At 33.0% G+C, this 20493-nt stretch overlaps 1 pseudogene; it reads left to right on the top strand.

The window, feature by feature from the left end:
- Nucleotides 1-16696: 16696 nt before the first annotated feature.
- LOC125601535 lies at nt 16697-20129 on the top strand (annotated as a pseudogene).
- Nucleotides 20130-20493: the final 364 nt, after the last annotated feature.

Genomic DNA, 20493 nt, shown 5'->3' with positions numbered 1-20493 from the left:
TTCCAAATAATCCACATTAGCCAGAAAGAAAGCCCCCTTTGAGAAGCATCAACCTCGTCATTATTCATAAGATTGAATAACGTTAATATATTTGTTTCCAAATCATCTGACCGAAGATTCTTTACAGGCAATCCTGAACAACGCCATATAGCAAAAGCGTGAGGGCAAAGGAACAGAGCATGATTGATTGTTTCTTCCTCAAGGCAACATCTTTGACATGTAGGGTCAGTATTAACACCTCTCGAGCAAAGTTGAACATACGTAGGTATAGCTCCTGATAATACCTTCCATAAGAAGTGTTGGATTTTCGGTTATATCTCTATAATATTATTTGAGAAGTCACTTTCTTATGTGGCGCCATCACGTTAACATTCACGATGGTTTATTATATTGATACCCTTAATGAATTAAGTTTATTGTTTGACAAGTCACTTTCTTATGTGGCGCACTCACGTTAACGCTCACAGTGGTTTATTACATTGATACTCTTAATGAATTAAGTTTATTATTATAATTACCATTATTTATTTTAGAATTTCGTTTCATCAATAAATTCTTCTTCTAACCACATTGTTATAAGTAAAGGAATTTCATATAAAAATTGAATATCTATTATTATTTTCTATTTTTATTGTTATTAATATTTTTGTAACCACATTGTTATCAAAAACAAATTTTATATAAAAGGTAATATCCTTAATATTTAAAATACAATAATTTTGTAGATTTTTGAATTTGTAATTTGATTAGAAACGAAATTTTCTTTTATATAAATTACAATTTTATAAACTTTTGCTTCATATGTTAAAAAATATTTTTTAACTAAATTTTCTTATGTGTCGCGTTTATGTTAACTCTTACAGTTGTTTATTACATTGATATCCTTAATGAATTAAGTTTATTATTATAATTACCATTAATAAGACTTTATAATTTCTTTTTATTAATAAATTTTTCTTCTAACCACATTGTTATAAAAAAGGAATTTCATATAAAAAGGCAATATCTAGTAGTATCTTCTATTTTCTATTTTTATTAACTCTTTTATAATCACATTGTTATCAAAAAGATATTTTATATGAACATGTCATCTCTTTAATATTTAAAATACAATAATTTTATAGATTTTTGAACAAGTAAATTGATTAGAAACGAAATTTTCTTTTACATAAATTCCAATTTTATAAACTTTTGCTTCATATTTTTAAAAATATTTTTTGGTTAAATTAATTTTCTTAGAATATTAAAAACCAAATATCTCTTTCCTAATAAAAAGATAGAAGATCTTTCTTGGAAAAATTTCATGTTTACCATTTTCATGGTATCACTTTTAATCTTTACCAACACTAAATGGACATTTTTAAATATACCATCTTCATTAAATAGCAAAAGATTATTATACCCTTGTTCTCTATATATATAATAAATTATTATTTAAATAATATAATAATAATGTTAATTTTTATGTTTTCGGATTATAATTCTTCAAATTTCGAGAATGTTGCTGCCGATGGCATTTTTATTGGACATTTGTCGGCCTCGAGACTAGCCTTGTAGGCTGTTTGTTTTGGATTTATGAAGTTGTGGATTATCTCCTTTTTAAAACTTACAGAGTAGCCATACGCGGAGATGAGAGAGAGTGTGAGTTGTCACCTCATTTCTAACGCTCAGTGGATCGTTATACTTGTTGTTGTTCAAGATGAGAACACTCGAAGGCTTTTAGTTTGCGGAGTCTTATAAACGTACAAATATAAGCAAATATGACTTATATTGGAATCTCGTATCAGTCTGTTGATACTATGCCTTCAGATGTGTAAGACCAGTGTGATGGGTTTAGGCGCAAGACCTAGGCTTACTATCAGTTTAGGGTTTGTAATGACTGTTTTGGCTTAAATCATCCATTGCGGTTTTGACCTGATTCTGTCTCAATATTGTTGTCTGCGAAAAGTCCTCGGCTTATGTGACTTGCAAGGACCGAGCATCTTTCCAAAGAAAATTTGAAGTCGTTTGGAAGTGCTGACCAAAATTTCAGATTTCTTTTATAACGCACAATTATCCGTGTGTCAGATGTTTGAGAGCTTATCTCTATTAGGGAGGGGGGGGGGAGGGGGGACGATGACTAAGTCTTTTTAGGACGTTGGAGTTTGTTTGTTGTGATCAGCAACAAACGGAATGGTAAGTGTTACCATTTGAGTTTGAGCCTTCGTGAAGGATGTGTGTTTGAGAAGATGTTAGTCCATATTACTGTTTGAGTTTCCGAGACAGAACTTTCATCTAGGAAGATATTTTACGTCGAAATCTGGTTCTTCGAGTATCTGCGACGTCTCGCGGCACTAAAGACTGAATTTTCTTTCAAATAAAATTTTACGTTATGAGAACGTGTTAGAGAAGTTTTTTCGCATTTGGCGTGAAGGTTTCGTTTGACCTTGTGGCCAAGGAATACTTCGGTTTGTTTGTTTAGTGAATCAACCGATGGCCTCTTTCGGTTTTAGTTCATCGATCCATACTCTCTTATCTGGATTCCAGTCTTCGTATCGTTGGTTTTACGAAAACGAATAAGTATCTCAGTGAAAGCCTTTTGGTATTTTTAAACGAATATGAAATAAATTTTAACTATTAATTAGATATCAGATTTAAAAAAAAATTATCGAAAAGACAATGAATATGCAATAACAATATATGAACAAACAGTTATTCAATAGATTTTTTAAATTGCATATCATCCAACTTAATTTTCCAAAAACTATGAAATTCTGAAAAGATAAACAATATAATTTTTTTTTTTTAACATTTTTCTTGAAAGTTAATCAGAAATTACTTTTTTTGAGCAGTTTGTTGCCTTATAAGTTACTATTATCTTAATAATAAAGGTTTTAATTTTTTATTTTAGAAAAGTTAGTTTTTGGCAACTAAGAATAGGAAAAAGCTATTTATTAATTTTCAAATGGAATTAAACTTTGTAAGGAAAGTTTTATCAATACTTCATTATAATTTCAAACATAAAACCCACCTGCAATGTATTCACTTTAAGTCTCATCAAAATTCATGTAAACAAATATGTGTAACTGAAAATTAGTTGTGAACTAAATTAAAATTAGGTCAATTCTCTCAAATAAATGTAAAACTAGATTTTGACCCGCGCTTTTTTTTTCGGGTAATTAAATTGTTTGATATGAATTAGTATTTTGGTTTTGAAGTACATTTTCAAGTTATAAAGTTATATTATATTAGTGAAGAAAATATTTCTTTTTGTGTAAATTATATTAACTTATCAGTTAGTTTATTTGAGATTTTGTATGTACACTTTTATGTCATAACGTCATTTTTATATTGTGTGCATTTTATAAAAGTTACATTTGTTCAGCTGGTAAAACATAAGATTTGCTTGCTAGATTTTGGATTTTGGGCTGATCTAATAATATACATTTGTAGGCTTTTTAATAGTTTTAGAAGTGTTTCCGTACCCGATCTAGACCCGCAGTCAAACCAATAAATCCAGTGACTTGTATATATTACTATCTAGATTTAGTTAAAACCTGATACATAAAACCTGATAAATCCCGTTCAAAACTCAAAACCAATCATTAATTTGGGATCTGATATTGTTTGACTCTATAAGACCCTATATTATATGATGGTATGTAAACAGTGTATAATATGAATTCGTATTTTAGTTTTGTTGTACATTTTTATGTTATAAAGTCATTTTATATCGAAGAAGAATTTTTTTTGTTTTGAATTATAGTTTTATGAATTTATATTTGAGATTTTTTTATGTTATAACAATATTATTATATATTTTTTTCTACCTATAAGATTTACATTATTTGTTGAATTATCGGGACATGAGATTTATGATTTTGGCTTTATGTAATAATAAAGGTTTGTACGGTTTTTAATAGTTTCAATTTATTTTAAAATAATAATTTTTAATTATAAATAACTTTTATACAAATTAGGTTAACTTAATACTTATAGTTTTGTTTTAAGAGTTTGTTTCAAAAAAGTGTGTTTATCAAAAACAAATTTCTTTAAATTTGTTTTTCTATGTATTTAAATAAATTTATTTTGGAACTTTAAATATTGGGATATTTAATATCAACTTGTGGGTTAAATTATAATACACATTTACAACATATGTTTTGTTTTTTTTCTTGGTTTTGTCAGTGTTTTGGGCTTAAGTGCGTAGACTTTTATCTAAAATAATTATCTCTACACATTATAGCCTTTTTAGATATGGACCAATAAAATAAATTTCTAAAATAATTGATTAGTCCAAAAAAATGAACATCTACTGGGTTTTATTTAAACAAAAACTTTGGTCCACTATGCCGACTAATAAATAAAAGCATCATGTATAGTTACAGTTAGGTAAGACCAAATGTATTAGTTAAATGAAAGGGTGCAACAACCTTTTTAAATTGATTTTTTAGGACTCCTTCCCTTTTAATAGTATTGATAGTTTTTTTCACCAAAAACCCCACAAAGAAGAAAATGATCAAAAGAAGTTCAATAAAAGAGGTAAAAAAAACCTTTTATTGTTACTTTATATTTATATATATATATATATATATATATATAAATTGAAATATACATAATTATTTAAATATATGAAAAAAATTATCGGTACCATCTTTATAGGTACTTTAAATCGGTAAATATATAAAATTTCTATTTAAATTGTCTAATTTTTGAATAATTAATAGGTTTTTGTGTTTGGTACTTTTTTTAAAAATCTTTTTTTCAAATATTTTTTCGAAAGAACCTGTGGAAGATGGTTGAAAATGCAGGGATTCAATTTTCTTTAGAACTACCACCATCATTTCTACAGTGTGGCAAGCCACATCTAATCGGTACCAACTTTATAGGTAGCAACTTTATAGGTACTTCCATGTCCTAGCCGTAGGTGTGCAACCTGACCATCCAGCCCGCATCTCGCTAGACACCATCTGATATACCAATATACTGACCTCATTTCTAAGATAATTGTGTAGGGTTTATCTTCGGAATATCGATCACTGAAGACATGGACTCTTACCCCAGTAGGTTTCGGAACACACATGCAGTCTTTCCTAATCCCTTTCATCTCTAGTTTTTCCTTTTTGGTCAAGTTTTATCCATTATTTTCTTTCTCTTTTATTCATTATTTTTTATATCTGACAAAGATGTAGATGAATAATGGGGTCATAGGAGCTCGTAGACGACAAAGGCTGGACCAACTCTTCGACTTGATCATCTTGTCCATCCCGACAGGCTCTCTTAGTCCATTTTCAGATAATTTATTTTGCCGCTTCTCGACAGACCTCTTCTTCTTCTGCCTCTCCTTGGCAGGACTCTCTCGGTTGGTCTCGAGAATCTCCCCTTGATTATTTCTATCCCCTACTGATTGGGCACCATCAAACTGATCTGCTCCCTCGGCAACACGATCGGCCCTCAATATCTTAGAAGACTTGCCTTTGTTCTTCTTCTTGGACCTTATTGATGAGAAACATCCCACATCGGATATATAAGAATTAATCTACTACTATATAAAGGGTTAGGGCCAATCCACTAATAGCCAATTGGTTTTAAGTTGGAAGCCCATAATAAACCCGAATCTAACATGGTATCAGAGCGATAAGATCCTTTGACCTAATTTACTACAACTACTACTACTATACCGATGTTGGGCCCTCTGTGGATGTTATTCCCACATTGTCCACGCTTCAGACCTAGATGTCTGAGCGTGAGGGAGGGTATTGATGAGAAACATCCTACATCGGATATATAAGAATTAATCTACTACTATATAAAGGGTTAGGGCCAATCCACTAATAGCCAATTGGTTTTAAGTTGGAAGCCCATAATAAACCCGAATCTAACAGACCTCGAGGCCTCAAAAACCTGATCGACCCCTATGACTTTGACGTTCTCAGCTTGGATAGTCTTTGTAACCGGAGCCAAGGTTGCCAAAGTTTCCGACTCCATCCCATCGAGTATAGTCATGGGGACTCATATCTCCAAGTTTAGCTCTTCACCCAGGCGAGAACTGTAACCTGGAGTCGTCTTCATCTTCTTGCTCTTCCTGCTGTTTTTACTCGGTACGCGTCTCAGTCTCTTACCAGCAGTCGCAACACAAGGGATATCAGATCGCTAATCGACTGTAAAAACAAGACAAGTCAAAACTGATAGGCCAAGCAGAAATCCAAAAAACGAGCAAAATTAGAAAATCTGAATAAAAGTTCTAAGGCTGAGGAAGAGTACCTTTCGCAATACGTCTCTTTTACCTTTGGATCCTCGTGCAGTCAAATCCTGACCAATTCTGATGACTAAGAGCAACAACCCTAAGAGCGTTCAGAAATAACTCTACCGGATATGCGATAGTATTGGGATGAATAACTGCAAAACAAAAAGAAGAGGGTGAGTTAGAATTCAAGCCGAGGAAAAAATACTTAGCGTCAACAATCTACCAAGTCTAGGACTCCACAACACTTGGTAGCTATCGTTAGGTGGTTCTTCAAAGGCTGCCTCATAAGACTTGATGTCGAAGTAGTAACACTGCCATACTTCGTCTTCGAAGGATGGCCAGTCAAAATATGTAGATGACCTCATCCTTACCAAGAAGAATGAAAGGCTGCAAAAGAGTGAAAGGTTGATGCATGGTGCTTCGTGTGCTTGATATGCTGCTGGTGGTGTGGGTAACTCAAACTAAGAAGTCACGAAGTTGGAATAAGCCAGAATGGTACCAACTATTCAGAGATGTCATGTCTGGTAAGCTTCTGCTAAAGAGAGGACACTACAGGGGGGAAGAAACAAGCTATCGAAAAGTGAGACAAGCTTCTGCTAAAGAGTTGTCTCTCTTTTGTTTAATAGATCTGTCAGATACGATTTTTTTTTTTATTTTCATAATGAATAGGAACTTGGAGAAAGAAGCTAGTACTAATAAACTACCGGAATCAGAGATTTCTTCAAATGAGGTGACTTTTGAAGAGATTGAAAAAGGCGAGTTAGATGGTAAAGTAGCTGTGTAAGGAAAAAGGGTGAGTATTTCTTTTACATCCAAGTCATATGAAAATATGGATGATGATGTCTCAAGTCCTGTTTGGCTGTTTCAGGTCATCACACTCTATACTGGGAACTTGAAAGACACTGGGAAAGTGTTTGAATCAAACTTGGAAGAAGCTCCATTAAGATTTCGCTTAGGTAAAAAATATTTTAGATATTTGTCATAAAAGGTCTCAGTAAGGGTGTTGAAGGTATTGTATGATGTTTTAACCAGTAAGGTTGTTTCAACTGAATTTATAAATATTAAAAAGAAATGGATGAATCTCTATAATTCTCTCAGGGATGCGAGCTGGTGATAAGAGAAGACTCATAATTCCACCATCTCTTGGGTATGTCAGTTGATTATTATGTCTTTAGATGATTCATGTTCAGCATAATATTTACTACAAACTAACCTGTTTTTGTTTCTCTTGTGATACGAACAGATACTCAGAGGAAGGACTGAAGAAGGAAGATGTGCCTAAGAATTTGTGGCTTGTCTACGAAGTAGATGCAGTAAAAGTGAGATGATGTCATTGGCTTCTTTTGAAACAAGTTTAACCCTTTTTTTTTCTTCTCTCTTGAGTCATCTATTTGTCTCATATTGCCTCCAATTTTTGTTCGTTTTGGGGAGGGGATTTGTTAGCTGTTCGCATAACTCAGCCACCCATACCCACATTGGTTATATATTTCTTCGGTCAACAAAATGGAAAGTTGTTTAAGTTGAACTTTTTTCGTCAAAGTGAAACTCCTCAGAACGATGCCGTCTATGACTCTATAGTCATGATTTTGTTGTTTTTTTGCATATTTTATCGATTTTTTTTGTCAGCATCGAATTATTTTAGTAATTTTATACCTAATTATATTTTATGAGTTTACCATAAAAATTTAACTTTACAGTTATATTTTATATACTGAAATTAGTAATAAGCAACTTTGATATCACATAAATATTCAATTTTAAATATATTATTTTGATACAACAACAGTTTTAAAACCTCATGAAAATAATATAAAATGTATCTTACTTTTATATTAAGTGTAATTTGATGTCCGCAAAACATTGTCTTAATTGTCTTGATCCCCAGAATAGTACGTACGGCACTGACCATAACTATATTCACTACATCAAAACATGTTTCATTGTAACCGATGTTTAGAACATGTGTCAGATTTTGAATGTCATGATGACATTTGCGTGGATTCAGACGGTTCTAAATTTAAACTTCTCCTTCATGCATAGACAAGCAATGTTACCATTGTTGCTAGTATTGAAATCATTTGTTGGTATATGGAATTTCTTCAGGTAGAAAATTACTTCAAAACTCATATCACTGATTCCACATGTTGTCTTCTGTCGATATTAAGTTAGTAACTCTCTATTTTTTTTGTGAGCGTGGGAAACAGATTAGAGAACATGCATTTGAACAATGTTGGGAAATATAGAGCATTCAAATCTGTTCCATTATCATTCAACTACGATGAAGATGAAGAACGATTACAGTTTCAGAAGACTGAGTTTACTCTTTAGCAACAAAAGTCCAGCAAATTGTTTACATTGTCTTATCTTGTAAATCGTGTAAGAAATACAATAGTAACTATTAGTCAAATTTCAAACTATTCATTTCAGTTGCATTTGACTATTTTCTTTCTATTCAACTTGCCCCTTATTTTTGAAACGAATCTAACACTAGTTTGCAGGAAATCGTATAATAATAACAAGAAAATCATGAAAATAGAAAAGGTAGAGACAATTTTCAAACTAGATTTTTATGAGAATGAGATTCCTTCTGCTCAATTTTTGCGCCGATCTGATTTGAACCGACTTTGATCCTCGTTTAATTTTTAACGAGAAAAAGTTGCCAATTTGGGTTGAACAACAAGAATCTTTCGATCCCAACATACTAACAAAGGTAAACCAGAGAAAAGGATGGCCTCTGAATTCAAATCAAAGAAACTTCAGATCAAAACTGACAAAAGAAAATTCAATCATTGTAGACGGCTAACTCATAAACATCAACAAAATAATCATTCATAAACATTAACAAAGTAATGACTTTTAGATCAAATTATCGCTCACGGAGAAAGAATTGATTTCAATCAGAAAACAACTAATTCACACACAGTGACAGATTAATTAAGTGAAGAAACTCAATCTTGTAAACTTTTTAATCTAAGATCATAACTTTTCTCAGTTCCAATGAACAATTGTTATCCCCAATTATAAAATTGATAATCCATCCCTTAAACAAAGAAACCTTATAAAATTTTATCTAAATCTCTTCTTCCCTTGGACTTGGCTGATGATTGAAGACATGCCTTGGGCTTCTAGATTCAACAAACGGGCTATGATGAAGTGAAACCTTGTCAAGAAAACCCAGTAGGAAAAAACTTGATAAGGAAAAAAAAGTAGAACCAAAGTGGTTTGACAAGCTTTACCTTCATACTTGCTGTCTTGATTAGTTTGGATCACTATTTCTTTGAGCATTCCTCCTATTGGTTGGCTAAACTTCTTAGCTCTTGCTCGAGTCATTGGAGCAACTGATGTGATAAGAGCATCCTCAGATACAAGCTCATCCTCTGGTTCAAGCCGCTCCTTTTGTTCAAGCTCATTTCCACGTTCTGATGCCCTTGTGTCTTCTAGGTTCATATCATCTTGAACATTGATTTCATTTTTCTGAACCTTTGACCACCCGAACTTGTCCATGCTTGTTTTGTTTTCTGGTTTGTCTTCATTCGCCATCTGAACTTTTGACCATGGTCGTATTGTTTTCTAGTTGGATCAGGATCATATCAAAAAGACTTTACGTTTTAAGACTAAGATAATTGTCAAGCTATATCACAATTATCCAGGTTGTCTTGGCGTAATGTTGCCTTAACAGTTGTTGTGTTAAGACTTGAATGCTTGAAAGTTTGGTTGTTGCTAGTGTTTAGAGGAATCTTAGACAGTCATGTGCCTTTGGATTGCTTAAGTCTTGTGGTTGTAAACATTGGCTAGGCGTTGAGTTGTCTAAAGAGATTTTTTAATGTTAAGACAAAATGTTTTCAAAATATGAGAGTATACAGCTATAAGTATATACACCTACTCCAACACTTGAGAAAAAACTAGGGTTTATTTGCCAACTAGCCATATTTAGAAGACAGATTAGGTAAGTGACAATGATTTTGATATAATGAAGAAACTAACATTTACACCCTAATTCATCCGGTTATACCCTTTCTCTATGCCATTATCCAGTAAAAATGTGTTTTGTGTGTCCACATAGTCTATGTAATACATAGTCAAATATGTGTAAACATATTTCATTAGAAAGAAGGAGTCATCCATGTTACAACTTTATTAGTCACATACATATACATCGAATGTTCTATTTCCATATAACCAAAGTAGTATAGGATTATAACTTCACCTACAATCCGTAATACTAAACATATCCCAACCCTAAACCCTAGATACTAAACTTTGTCCCAATCACACCTCAACCTTAAATACTAAATTCTAAATTATAATTACTAAATCCTTACCCAAATATAAATCCTAAATCCAAATATAAACTCTAACCCAAATATAATAGAACAAAATTAATAACATAGTATATATTAGTGAAATTATGAAATGTCTATGATTACGTGGACAAAATTAATGATGATCCCAACCATACACCTTCACCTTCTAATCCAAAACCCTAAACTCTAATCACTAAACCATAATCCAAATATGAATTCTAAACCTTAAACTTTATTTACTAAACCCTAAACTCAAATATAAACCCTAAACCCAAACAACAAATGTAATTGTGGTTAACGAAATTTGTATGAAGTTTACACTTATGTGGATCTGGTTAACGAAATGATAAAATTGAATTTTAAATTCTTAGTTTTGATCAATATGCATAAACTAAGATTCATAGCAATGATACAACAACAAAACATAACTTGCATTGTACAATCATATTTTTATTCTCTGTTTTGCAAATAGAATAGAATATGACAAATAGTAAAGATCACTTATTCCATTTCACATGAATGGTCTTTTCATTTTACATACACACGATCTATTCTACTTATATACACATTGCATCATTACATATAAATGAGAAGATATTCACCAGGTGGCTCAAATCCAGTTTCGAACAATCTACTTGGTAGCTTAAATCTTCCATTTGTAACCTGAGAAACAAAAGCGAAAGATAAAGGTGTTATGATCCATATAACAAAGTAAATATGAAATAAATTGTATAGTATAACAATAATGTGGAATGGAATCCATGTAAGACGTAACGATATGCATAGCTCAGGATCTTAACCACACATGAAAATATATACGAAACCCTATCAACTAATCACGAAACCCTACACGGAAATATGACACTTAATCCAATGTCAACCCCAATCTTGCAACGACGAACTCAATATTCAAAAAATTAACCCTTCTCCAATCAGCACTAAACCCTACATGGAAATATAAACCCTAATACAAATATTAAATACATAAATATTAAATACAAGTATGAATTCAGAAGCTAAAGAAGGTGATATTAAACGTTTGAATTTATTCCGTTCCAAGTCAAATGGAAAATAAACGTCTATATTTTATTCTATTCCAAGTCAAATTGAATATACCTAACGGAGATCATTTCATTTCCAGACAGTGAAATCCATATGTAACACATATGTTATTCCATATCAAAACAATATTACTACATTTTTACTATGCATATCAGATAAAAACACAAATAAAATTTAAGAAAGGCTACGAACAACCAGAAAACCACAACCGAGTATACAGTGTGGAACTTAGTCGCATAAAGCAGATCCGACATTCACCGTCGATGATGTTGTATTTAACATTTATAGTACCCTAGTTCTGAGTATAGCCAAAATGGAAAAGAAAATAACAGCAGATGAAGATAATCGGGCGGAAAAACAAAAAACTTACCGTAGTTGAAAAGATCCGAGTAGAATCGAGTGTGGGAAGTGGAATAGACACGAGGTGTGGATAGGCTTCCCTGCAGCTTTATCGCCGGCCAGGAGCGTATGATTTCCGAAGTGGAGTATCTCAGGTGATTACAAATCACGTAGGAGAAGTCAAAAATTGAGAGAATTAGAAGGACGTGATGGTGTTTCTTCACTCGGTGCTGGAGATCTTTCAACTTCGACGAAGTTACCAAGAGAAGGAAAATGTAAGATGTGAAGGGAGGCAAGCCATGATTTACCTTTACAGATAATAATAAAGATTTTTAATTACTTTTTGGTTGCAGGTTTCACCGGTTAACAGAAAGGGCAAAACAATATTAATATGGAAAAGTAACATAGTGTATAGGACTGTTAGAGAAATTGGTTAGTCTGTGAATTATACGTTTTTGTTTGGTTATACAGCCTAATTTCCCAAAAAATTAAGCGATCCAGTATCAGTCCTTGTTTAGTAAAGACTAGAAGGTAGTTAATAAAAAAAAGCCGATATTAAACAACCTTTGGCTCGAATTTGATTTGTTGAGATTGAAAATAAAAACATTTATACAACTAAACTAAAGAGATTTTATTGAAGCAGCGGCCGAAATAAATATATTACTAAGTGGATGTCCGCGATTTCGCGGGTTCGAATGTTTTGCAACAATATATTTATTATAATTTTGTTAAATATTTTTCTAAGAATGATTTCTTTTTAAAAAGGATAAATATGACTATTTTTAAATACTTTTTGATATTTTGTATTTTGGGATGATCGATAATATGGGACGATTTAAAGACGACGTTAGGACAGTGATTTTTGGTTGTTTCTGGTCAGCGACTTGGAACAGCCTTTTTAAGAAAACTGCTAGGAACGTGTCAATTTTGAGAAGTTCTTGTCTCTAGTTTTTTCTTTCTTTAGTAAGCGATATGGGTATGCTTGAATGCATGGATATCCTTTCTTGGTTGTGCGAGAGATTAGATCGGTTTACAAGATCTGCCTGAACAGCTAAAGAACAATAGAATGAGATTGGGAAAATCGTATAACACTTAGTTCGCTAGACTATCCACCTAGATTATAAGGTCTCTAAAGTCTGTGGCAGTTTTCAAGGCGTTTTTATTTCTTAGTACTTTCCTATGGAAATTTTGAGCCTGATTTCAAAATTTTCCAAGTCTAAATACGTTAGTTTTCTCAGAGATTCGGGTTTGCCTCTTCTCCGTTTTACTTTCTTGTTTCCCCTTCTTATCATTGTGTCTGTCCACCCCTTACGGAAAGTAACAATATTGATTCTTCCTGGATTTCCCTACTTTCCTGGCCACATTTAGGTTGGATCCTATCTTTCGGCTTTTGTTCATCGATCCATACTATCCTATCTGGATTCCAGTCTTTGTATCGTTGGTTTTATGAAAGCGAATAAGTATCTCAGTGAAAGCCTTTTGGAATTTTTAAACGAATATGAAATAAATTATAACTATCAATTAAATATCAGATTTAAAAAAAAAATCGAAAAGACAATGAATATGCAATAACAATATATGAACAAACAGTTATTCAATAGATTTTTTGAATTGCGTATCATCCAACTTAATTTTGCAAAAACTATGAAATTCTGAAAAGATAAAGAATAAATTACTTGGAATAGCTCAAATCATTCTAGTAATTACTCAGATAACTCATATAACTTTGTAATTACTAGATTGTAATTCAAAATAGGCAAATTTACTAAAAACCCAACCTTTGAAGTAGAGAAGTGGCTAAGCAGATGTACAGAGTGGAGGTGAAGAATGGGAGAAAAAAACCTCTTTCTGGTATGAATCATGGTCTTCTTTGGGTTGTTTAAAAGATCTACTATGTGACAGAGGATACATTGATATGGGAGTTTCGATTGATGCAAGAGTTGCTGAATGCAGTCGGCATCGAAGGAGACACCACAGATTTCCCATTTTTAATAGAGTTGAAGAGGAGATAGAAAGGTTCAAAACCAGTGCAACAGAAGAGGAGGATGTTTCACTATGGAGGAATAGCAGAGGAGTATATAAGAAATCTTTCTTATCAAAGGAAACTTGGCAAGTGATTAGAGAGAAGCATTTATCATGTTTCTGGTCCAAGATGGTTTGGTTCAAGCATGCTACGCCAAAGTTTTCATTTATCCTCTGGATGGCAATGAAAGAGAGACTCACTACTGGAGAAAGAATGAGCAGATGGGGAGGAAATGTTGACACTGCTTGCGTGTTTTGTCAAGATCCTTTTGAGACTTTGGCTCGTTTATTTTTTGAGTGTCCATATTCTTCTCAAATCTGGGAGGTGTTGATGAAGGGAGTAATGGGTACTCATTACACATCAAATTGGAGGAGCATTACTCGAGCGGCTTTGGATAATACCCAAGGTAAAATCAAGCTATTTGTGGTGAGATATATTCTTCAAGCTGCTGTACACACTGTGTGGAGAGAGAGAAACAGGAGGAGGCATGGTGAATCGCCGTCACCAGGGAGCTTGTTGGTTAAGTTGATTGACAAGAACATGAGAAACAAGCTATCAATAATAAGGAAGAGAGGGGATAAGGAGTATGAGGGAGGTATGGTCTATTGGTTTAGCACAAGATGAAGATCTTTTGAGGATGGATTGGAGAAGAAAGTTAGGAGTTTGAGGAATATAAGTCTTGATTTTGTTTCTTCTATAGCAAGTTACACTTGATGTAAAGCAAAGAACTTTTTCTTTTGAATTAAATTTAACATTCAATTAAAAAAAAATAAAAAAAGAAGTATTAACCACAAGTTTGCCATTAATTTTTAATATGCCATTTAATAAAATAGATTTTAATTCAAAAGGAAAAAGAAAAAGAAACAAAAATAATCTGTTCTCTTTTCGTTGACAACAAAACCTAGAACACGGGTTCTTCTTCCCTTTTGTAAAGCGACAGAACCCCCACCAAAGGAGGTCTGACAACTCCTTCTCCCAGACCTCTTTCTCCATTCTTCGATCTTCAATTTCGTCTTCTCCATTGTGCATCGGCTTCTTCTCCTTTCTCCTCCCTCGTCACTCAATTCGCCTCGGAGATTCTTGACGAACCCTATCGGTCACTTCCGCGATCAGTTCTGTGTTACTTGAATCGGTAAGGCCCAAATCTAAGGTAATCGAAATGTTGTTATCATACTTGGATTGATTGCAATTTGAAATTTGAAAAACGTAATTCCTAAATTGAAAATTTGATTTGTCTTTTTTTTGTTTCTAGATATACTTTTCTGTGTGTTCAAAAAATTTGAAAAAATAAACTTTATGCTGTCTGATTATTCTTGTTCTTGTTCTACTACTTTTGTGATGCTGAATTCTAAATTTTTATGTTATTATGGGGATGAATAATATTTATTAAGTTTGTTCTCTTTGCTTTTTTAAAGGAGTGGCTTCATCTTCGGGTAATAGGAAGTATCCTCCACGGCTTTACGAGATTGGGAAAACGCCTATTCAAAACAGGAGCATGAACCACAGTTGTTTTCTATCCAACATTCAAACTGTGGAAGAAAATGTGGGCGCAGACGTTTGGTCTGAGTTGAGAGAATCAGCTGTTAGTGTGAATATCAAGCTAAAGGAGTTGGATTACACTTTAGCTTGATTTGGAAGGATTTTATGTATTTAAAATATTTTTGCATTTAAATCAATGCTTTTAAATTTGACCTGAACCCGCGGTCAAAAATGTTTATACGGTGATCTGTATTCGATTTAGGGTTTCAAAAAATATCCATATTTAAAAAATCACTAAAATTCGTAACCGATTTAACCTATGGATGACCGATATATAATCCAATTTGATTTAAATTTTTATAGTTTCATGATTTGTCAACTTTTAATCCAAATTTTAAAGTTCATTGTTTTGCATTTTATGAAATTATGACGTTTCTTCAGAATTTTGATACAGAAAATGATAGATATAAAATAATTAACAGCTATAAATATGTCTTGATCATATTACTCCTTTTTATATAGCTAAATTAATTTTATTATAATTGTTTTTTGTAATTTATATTGTTAATAATTTATATTATAATCGGTTTAAATTTGTTGTTAACAATTAGCGTTAAGCATTTTCTTTAGATAAGTTATATTTTGAACATTTTTCATAATTATTTTTGTTATTATATATATTGTACAATGTATAGCGTTTATATATATATATATGTGTGTGTGTATATTTATGTAATGGCTATTATTGAATTATTATGTTACTTAGGTAAATCATATAACCCTTATTTAGTAAATATAAATAAAATTATCTGTTAATTTAATTAATTAATTACTGATTGAAATGTTTTGTAGTTTTTAAACCTGTAAAAATAAGTTCTATTTATTTTGTTGTTTTATAAATTATTTGATTTGTTAAGTATTTAATTTATCTAAATAATTTGAAAACCAATTGTTAGAAATTATTAAAAATATGAGTTCTAATATTATATATTGTTTGGACACAAAATTAATTATAGTGTTGTTTGGAAAGTAATATAAAGAAAAGAATATTAATGATTTAATGTAGGTTTAACTATAAAATATAAAGTAGTCGTTGGAAAAAAACTATAAAGTAGAAAAGTGTATTTAATTTAAAAACTTACAGCATAGACGTTGGTCCACACAATGTTTCTGTTTTAATAATAGAGATGAAACGACAAGAAGGTTGACTACAAGTCTTGCGGGAGTTTGTAAGTCTTGAAGACTTGAACTTTTATGTATGTGGTTGTGAGCCAACGTATTTCCATTATTTCATTTAAGTTTCATTTCCTCAACAAGAATAATAAATTTTGCATTTAAGTCGTCTCATATATTCACTTCCCTGGAAATTTGAGAAGCACGAAAAGCTTTAACCTAAAAAAAAAAAAGAGAAGCATGAGATTGTTTCTTTTATTTTCTTGCAGTGCTATCATGTTACTTGAAGCATATCGTTTTACCGATGAAACTGATATGAAAGCATTGCTGGACGTCAAATCTCAAGTTTTTGAAAACAAGCAAGTTGCCTTGTCCTCATGGAATAACTCAATCCCTCTCTGCAAGTGGAAAGGAGTTACATGCGGCCTCAAGCACAAGAGAGTTACTCGTTTGGACCTCGCAGGGTTTCAATTGGGAGGGATGATATCACCATCTATTGGTAATCTTTCGTTTCTCATATTACTCGATCTCTCTAATAACTCTTTTGCTGGAACCATCCCTAGCGAAGTAGGAAACTTGTTTAGACTTCATTACTTGGATGTGGGCCTTAATGTTCTGGGAGGAAGGATTCCAATCAGCTTAGTTAACTGCTCTAGATTGTTGAACCTTTATTTATATTCAAATAATCTTGAAGGAAGTGTTCCTTCTGAGCTAGGGTCATTGACGAAGCTTGTCAATCTGAGTCTTGCTATAAACAACTTGAAAGGGAAGCTTCCTGCATCTCTTGGAAACTTGACATCACTAATAAGACTTAGCTTGAGGTCTAACAGGATAGAAGGAGAAATTCCTGGCGAAATAGCTAGATTGAATCAAATGATCCTTCTTAATTTAGAAACGAACAAGTTCTCTGCTGGTTTTCCTCTCGCAATATACAATTTATCCTCACTTAAGTTCTTATACCTAAACTATAATCATTTCTCGGGTTGCTTGAGAAGTGACTTTGGCAAACTGCTACCAAATCTACAAAACTTAAATATGGATGGTAATTATTTCAGAGGAGTCATTCCAGCAACTCTTGCCAATATCTCGAATCTTCAAAAGTTCGCAATCACTAATAACAACCTAACTGGAAGTATTCCTTCGGGCCTTGGGAAATTACGCAATTTGCGATTTTTGTCACTTGTTAATAATTTTTTGGGAGGTCACTCTTTTGGAGATCTTGAATTCCTCGGTGCTTTAACTAACTGCACCCAACTCCAAGTTTTATCTGTTATTGGAAATAGGCTTGGCGGTCAGTTGCCTGCATCCATTACGAATCTGTCCATAAATCTCCTAGTTTTAGGCCTTGAAAATAATTTCATTGCAGGAAGTATTCCTCGCGACATTGGCAATCTCGTAAGCCTACAAACACTCCTGTTAAAAGAAAACCAATTAACAGGTTTGCTTCCGGCCTCTATTGGCAAGCTTTTACAATTAGAGGATTGTGATCTAGGTTCAAATAGTATATCTGGAGAGATACCATTTTCTATAGGAAACCTTACTCGATTAGACCTTCTAAGCTTGCTCAACAACAGCTTTGAAGGAACCATTCCTCAGAGTCTTGGAAACTGTAGTTCTCTGCGGTACTTATGGGTTGGGCCTAATAAGTTGTTTGGGACTATACCTCAGGAGATTATGCAAATTAAGTCCCTTATTTATCTAGATATGTCAGATAATTCTTTGACCGGCTCTCTTCCAAAAGATGTTGGAAGACTTGAAAATCTTGTTGACCTGTGGATTGGGAATAATAAATTATCCGGACAACTTCCACACTCTTTGGGAAGTTGTCTCTCCATGGAAACACTTTTGCTGCATGGAAATTATTTCTACGGAGCCATTCCCGATATAAGAGGGTTGAAGGGTCTTAAAAACGTTGACTTATCCAACAATAATCTCTCTGGAAGTATACCTGGATATTTTGCAAACTTTTCTTCGTTGGAGTATCTCAATCTATCCATAAACAATTTCGAGGGAAGTGTGCCAACAGAAGGAAAATTTCAGAGTGCTAATATAGTTTCAGTATTTGGAAACAAAAATTTATGTGGAGGCATCAAGGAATTAAATCTAAAGCCATGCTTTACTGAAGCACCATCCATGGTATCAAAACGGTCCTTATTTGTAAAGAAAGTTGTGATCGGGGTCAGCGTAGGCGTATCTTTTCTTTTGCTGCTGGTCGTAGCTTCAGTTTCTCTATGTTGGTTCAGGAAAAGAAAGAATAATCAGCAGACCAATAGCCCAGCTCCTTCCACATTAGAGGCCTTCCATCAGAAGATGAGTTACAGAGAGATCCACAATGCAACTGATGGCTTCTCTTCAAGGAATATGATTGGCTCAGGAAGTTTTGGTACCGTGTTTAAAGCCTTTCTCTCTGCTGAGAACAAGTTTGTTGCTGTGAAAGTTCTAAACATGCAGAGGCATGGAGCAATGAAGAGTTTTATGGCAGAATGTGAATCCCTCAAGGACATAAGGCATCGTAATCTTGTGAAACTATTGACGGCTTGTTCTAGTATTGATTTTCAAGGAAATGAGTTTAGAGCTCTCATCTATGATTTCATGCCTAATGGAAGCCTTGATATGTGGCTGCACCCACATGAAATGGAAGAGATTCATAGACCCTCAAGAACGTTGACACTTCTTGAAAGGTTCAACATTGCGATTGACGTTGCTTCTGTTTTGGATTATATTCATGTTCATTGTTATGAACCTATTGCTCATTGTGATATTAAGCCAAGCAACGTCCTCCTAGATAATGATTTGACTGCCCATGTAAGTGACTTTGGTATGGCTCGTCTTCTCTCAAGTTTGATCGGGAGTCCTTTTTCAACCAACTAAGCTCCACTGGTATTAGAGGAACCATCGGTTATGTCGCACCAGGTAAAACTATCACACATATGTAAAGTTCTATAAAGAAAATTACAATTACAATCTTGGTTATGTGAATTATGGCGCAGAATATGGAGTGGGAGGAGAACCATCAATACATGGTGATGAGTATAGCTTTGGAATTCTGCTTTTGGAAATGATCAGCGGAAAACGACCAACTGATGAGTTATTTGGGGGAAATTTTACTCTCCACAGCTACATAAAATCTGCCTTGCCAGAGCGAGTGTTGGACGTTGCAGACAAATCAATTTTTCACAATGGTCTAAGAGTTGGTTTTCCTATTGCTGAGTGCTTAACAATGGTTTTGGAGGTGGGACTTAGGTGTTGTGAAGAATCTCCGGCAAACCGACTAGAAACAAGTGAAGCTAGAAAGAAGTTAATCTCAATCCGAGAAAGGTTCTTTAAAGCCAGAAGAACAGCTAGACGTTGAAGTGTTTATGATTTCCTCCCCGGATTTTAAAACCTACTTAAAAACTTATTTCTAATGCCTCTAAAATATCATTTCATAATGTGTGGTTTTTCTCCTTTGTGTACTCACATGGTTGCAGAATATTGTTAACGACTGCTTATTATTTGCAGATAAAAGATGAATGTTGTGTTACTAGCTTTACAACTAAGTTTCTTATTGTCCTAGTGGTTGAATGGCATCGGATGATATAGCTCTACCACGACATTTTCTATATCTTGGCTAGAAATTTCCATTAAACTTGCTATGGATGACTGTAGTAGACAATGGGAACTGTATCAGCCGCATCTCTTATGTGGAAAACTCGATGTGTCAAGGAATCAAGATATATTTTTACTCTTGTACAGTTTTATTATTTCTAGTATTATAAATATTTTATTTGTTATTTTATTTTATTATTTCAGTTTAAAAATTTTAGAATCAAGGAAAGTGAAAATGATGATTACTTTAAACTATTTATAATGCATATACTAATTTAAATTAATAATATATATACCAA

Source organism: Brassica napus, unplaced genomic scaffold (assembly GCF_020379485.1).
Source record: "Brassica napus cultivar Da-Ae unplaced genomic scaffold, Da-Ae ScsIHWf_259;HRSCAF=431, whole genome shotgun sequence".
In the NCBI taxonomy this organism is placed as follows: Eukaryota; Viridiplantae; Streptophyta; class Magnoliopsida; order Brassicales; family Brassicaceae; genus Brassica; species Brassica napus.
This window is presented reverse-complemented; position numbering and strand designations above follow the sequence as displayed.